The sequence below is a fragment of the Dipodomys ordii genome, unplaced genomic scaffold, assembly GCF_000151885.1.
Source record: "Dipodomys ordii isolate 6190 unplaced genomic scaffold, Dord_2.0 Scaffold1, whole genome shotgun sequence".
Lineage (NCBI taxonomy): Eukaryota > Metazoa > Chordata > Mammalia > Rodentia > Heteromyidae > Dipodomys > Dipodomys ordii.
In genome coordinates, this window is record NW_012267217.1 from 24,139,787 (window position 1) to 24,144,716 (window position 4,930).

Consider the following 4,930-nt stretch of genomic DNA (forward strand, 5'->3'; position numbering starts at 1 on the left):
CTCTGGGCCTGGGCGCTGTCCCTCAGCTCTTCAGCTCAAGGCTAGTGCTCTACCACTTGAGCCACAGCGCCACTTCCAGCTTTTTTCTTTTTGCTTATATGGTGCTGAGGAATTGAACCCAGGACCTCAGGCATGCAAGGCAAGCGCTCTACCACTGAGCCACCTTCCCAGCCCCCCATGAAACTCTTATCTCCAATAAACTACTCAGAGAAAGCCAGAACTGGTGCTGTGCTTAAGTAATAGAGTGCTAGCTTTGGGCAAAAAGCAGCTCAGGGACAGCGCCCAGGCCCTGAGTTCAAGCCCTAGGACTGGCAAAAGAAAATAGTAGTGACAGAAAACTAAAAAAAATTAATGAAATGGCATGAAGTTAAAAGTTAATGCCATGAGGATATAGTGCTAAACAGTTAACTTTTAAAAATTTTTTTAAATATATTTTTATTGTGAAAATACTGTACAAAGGGGTTACAATTACGTGGGTAAGATAATGAGCACATTTCTTATCAAGCATTGTAGCCTCCTGCTTTGTTTACCCTCTCTCATGCCTTCATATCCTCCCCCTCACCCCCCCCAGTCCTCCCCCACCAAAGTTGTAAAGTTTGTTTTTCTTTTCTTTTCTTTTGGGGGGGGTCTGGTCGTGGGGCCTGAACACTGGGCCTCAGCGCTGTCCCTCAGCTCTTCAGCTCAAGGCTAGCACTCTACCACTTGAGCCACAGCGCCACTTCCAGCTTTTTGCTTTTTGCTTATGTGGTGCTAAGGAATCCAATCCAGGGCCTCATGCATGCAAGGCAAGCGCTCTACCACTGACCACCTTCCCAGCCCATAAAATTCATTTTTCGACATAACAACTTGTACATCTCATTGTTGCAGTGGGTCCTCTTGTATCTCTGTTTTTACAATTTGTTTTTTCCCTTCCCCTCCACATATACCAACATCATATATAGTGAAAGCAGGGGTTGTACCATGGGGGAGGGACATACAAGGCAACAAAGACATAATCTTATAAATATGTTAGAAACAATTGCATGAAAGATCTCTCTCTCTCTTTTTTTGGTCAGCCGTGGGGCTTGAGCTCTAGGCCTGGGAGCTGTCCCTGAACAATTCAGCTCAAGGCTCATGCTCTACCACTTGAGCCATCGTGTCACTTCTAGTTTTCTGGTGCTTTTTTTTTAGTTGTGATTAAGTGATTACATAATTTCCCAAATTTCACAGTATTGTGGAATAATGATGCTCATTTAAAGTCACAAGTTCATTCTAACTTTGCTGGAGCAAATTGTCTATCACAGTCTATAACATATAACGGTGTACACATATACACCATACATGTGATCAGCAGCATGGGGATATTTAGTAGTGGTTCGACCAGATGAGTGAAAATTCTTTGTTTCTTAAGTCCTGTTAATTTTGTGGTATCACCTAACATTTTGGATTTAACATCCACTCATCAGAGAGACCATGTACCATTTGTCTCTTTGCTCTTGGCTTACCTTACTCAACATGATTTCTTCTAGCTCCATCCATTTCCCTGCAAATGCCATTATTTTGTCATTTCTAATGGCTGCATAATATTCCATTGTGTATAAATACCACAATTTTTTGGATCCATTCATCTGTGGTGGGGCATCTGAGTTGTTTCCATATCCTAGCTATTGTGAACAGTGCTAAACAGTTAACTTTTAAATGGATCAGTTATCATTCCACAAACTTTTGCTGACATTTCACATGCTGCGTGTGCAGTGTGTGTTCCCACATGGTAATTATGAAAAATAGGCACTTCTGCCGGGCGCTGGTGGCTCATGCCTGTAATCCTAGCTACTCAGGAGGCTGAGATCTGAGGATCGTGGTTCAAAGCCAGCCCGGGCAGGAGAGACCGAGAGACTCCGATCTCCAATAAACCACCAGAAAACCGGAAGTGGCACTGTAGCTCAAGTGGTAGAGTGCTCGCCTTGAGCTGAAGAGCTGAGGGACAGCGCCCAGGCTCAGAGTTCAAGCTCCACGGCTGACAAAAAAAAAAAGAAAAGAAAAGAAAAGAAAAATAGGCACTTCTAAATAAGATGAATAACCAGGCATATTTGTACATGCCTGAATTCCAGCATGCAGGAGACTGAGGCAGAAGGACATCAGTTCATTCACCATTAATCATAGGTTAAAATTACTTAAAACAGGAATTTAAGTAATCACAGTATTCCCTGGTATAAATGGACCATCATTTAATTTACTTCAGTAATGCCAGGACCCCCTGGAATAAGAATAACATGGAAGGGAGCAGGCATGCTAGGAGCAGCTGCTTCATAGTTTCCTTTGGGACTAGTGAATGGTTTGGGCACTAGACAAAATGGTGGTTGCATACTTTGTGACTATGCTGAGTGTCTTTTAGGTCACTTCTGTGTGGTTTGTTTCATGTTACGGAATTTTAGCTGAAAAAGAGAAAAGGTATGGGAAACCAGGGGCCACTGGCTCATGCCTGTAATCTTAGCTATTCAAGAGTCTAAGACCTGAGGATCGAAGTTTGGGGCTAGTCTTGGCAGACAAATCTGAGAGACTGTTATCTCCAGTTAACCAGCAAAAAAAAAAAAAAAGCTGAAAATGGAGGTGTGGGTCAAGTGGTAGAGCACCAGACTTTAGCAATAATACTGAGCATACTTGTTCAAACCCAGTTCCTGCACACATTAAAAAAAAAAAAGAAAAGCTTGAGAAAAAGTCATGAACACTAAATTGTATTCATTGCTGTACAGTATACCGTTTGTTGGGAAAAAAATAAGTGTCTTTCTGAATATTTTAAGGTTCTTCCCTTAAATTAGGCTTTTTTGTTGTTGTTATTTATGAAAGACATCCTGTCAACTATAACCTTTTCATTTCTCCTTAATTGAAATGAATGGAATATTTTTAATCACCACAACCTCCGTGTGGGTTCTTGATGTTTCCTATGTTTTCACTGGTTTGTGACAGTGTGTAGCCTGAGGCTGCAAGTCTAAAGAACACAGTGCTTAGAGTCTGAACTTGGGGTAGTCAGCCTCATCCTGCTCGCACCAGCTGTGTGGCCCGAGGCTAGGCACCGGATGTGCCTGGATTTATGATCTGTTTGTGGGAAGAGTACAACTTGGCTACCTAGGCTGGGGTGGGGGTGGCAGGAGTGGAGGCCAGGGCTTTAAACGCAGTTCTATGGGACAAGGTTGGCTACAGAACTTCCAGGAGCTACTGTTATGTAATCTGTGTTTGGCTCTTCAGTTCAGAAGTCAGCAAAACAAAAACTGAGTTGAGGAAGTTACTATTGGATAGTAAATGAATGATTAGAACTTATTAATATCTATTCTTAGAGATATTATCACTATATTAACGTGATCATGTTCATTGTTATCTTACCTGTGAATTCAGTAAAGGCCAACACTGAGTTAAAGTACAGGCATTCAAGGTTTCCAGCGACATTAGGGAGATCAGAGGGGGTTTGAGACAGGTGCTGAAATACGTAAAGCATGCAGTGACCTTCAGTTTTTATGTCTGGGAAGCCTTCTCCCCCACATGTTTGTAACTACTCTGAGTTTGGTTAATCATCACAAATGAGGAATAATGTATTTGATTTCCAAAGGGTCCAATTTTGGACTCTGATGTTTCCTCTTAGTTTGAAACAGTCTTGAGCTTGTTGGAGCTGACTAGTGACTTATGGTAGGTTCTGGACAGGTAGACTTGGGAAATTACTAAATACATGCAAAATAAAAAACACTGGGGACATAAGCCAGGCTTAGAGGGCTCATGCCTGTAGTCCTAGCTACTCAGGAAGCTGAGATCTGAGGATCATGATTCAGTCATCCTGGGCAGAAAAGTCTGTGAGACTTTTACTTCTGATTAACCAGCAGAAAGCTGGAAGTGGAGTTGTAACTCAAATGATTCAAGCCTTGAGTGACAAAGCTCAGGGACAGTGCCCAGTTCAACAGCTTGCAGACCCTCTCATGATTGTACAGGAGCTGGGGCACAAGGGTGAATGTGTAGTACAGTGAACAAGGAAGGACAGCAAGTCAGAAGGCAGCATTTATTTAGTGTATTTAGCATGTATGCTATCTAACTCCCACCAGAGGCATTCAAGCTAGGTATCCTGCTGTTAACTGGTTGCATTGTTAACTGGAGTTGGTGATGCTGATTGTGTCCAGGAAGGAACCCCTGGCCTCAGAGGCTAGCAGGAACTTTTATAGGAAGGAGTGTGTGGCTCTGACTGGACTCTGTCTCTAGACATGCCAAGCTGCCTCCCAGCTTGTAACGTAATATGGTTCAGAGTGAGCTGACATTTACAGAGTGTACACTACAAGTAGATTGTGGCCATTTTAAGTAATTGTCCTTTATCATATGACGCAGGTCTATAACCTTCTCCTGCTTCGGTGCACCCCAGAGGATGTGATGCCTTCCTTTAGGGACTCACTGAGACAGTGGTAAATGAATAGCAAGTATTGATTACATGAAAAATTATAGATCTCAGATAAAATAAACTGTCCAGAAACAGCCTGAATGCATATTTGAGTATCAGCATCAACCTGGCAGATTATATTTTGATTCCTGAATGAAAATTAAGGCCACTGATGAAGTAAGATTAAAATTTACTGATCTAGGTCAGATGCTGGTGACTTACACCTATAATCCTAGCTACTCAGGAGGCTGAGAGCTAGGGATCCAGGTTTGAAGACAGCCCGGGAAGAAAAGCTTATGAGACTCTTACCTCTAAATATCCAACAAAAAGCCAGAGTAGAGCTGTGGCTCAAGAGGTAGAGCATCAGCCTTGAGCAAAATAGCTAAAGAACAGTGCCCAGGTCTTGAATTCAAGCCCTAATACTGGCACAAGAGAGGAAGGTAGGAAGGAAGGAAGGAAGGAAGGAAGGAAGGAAGGAAGGAAGGAAGGAAGGAAGGAAGGAAGGAAGGAAGGAAGGAAACAAGCATTAATGATCTG

General features: G+C 42.6%; 1 protein-coding gene across 1 annotated transcript in view; it reads left to right on the forward strand.

The window, feature by feature from the left end:
- Positions 1-4,373: 4,373 nt before the first annotated feature.
- Positions 4,374-4,930, forward strand: part of Slc25a30 (solute carrier family 25, member 30) — a 27,313-nt gene continuing 26,756 nt past the window's right edge. Inside the window, exon 1 of the mRNA XM_013025062.1 lies at positions 4,374-4,418. The gene's annotated coding sequence lies outside the window, so the exon portion shown is untranslated. The remainder of the gene's footprint in view (positions 4,419-4,930) is intronic.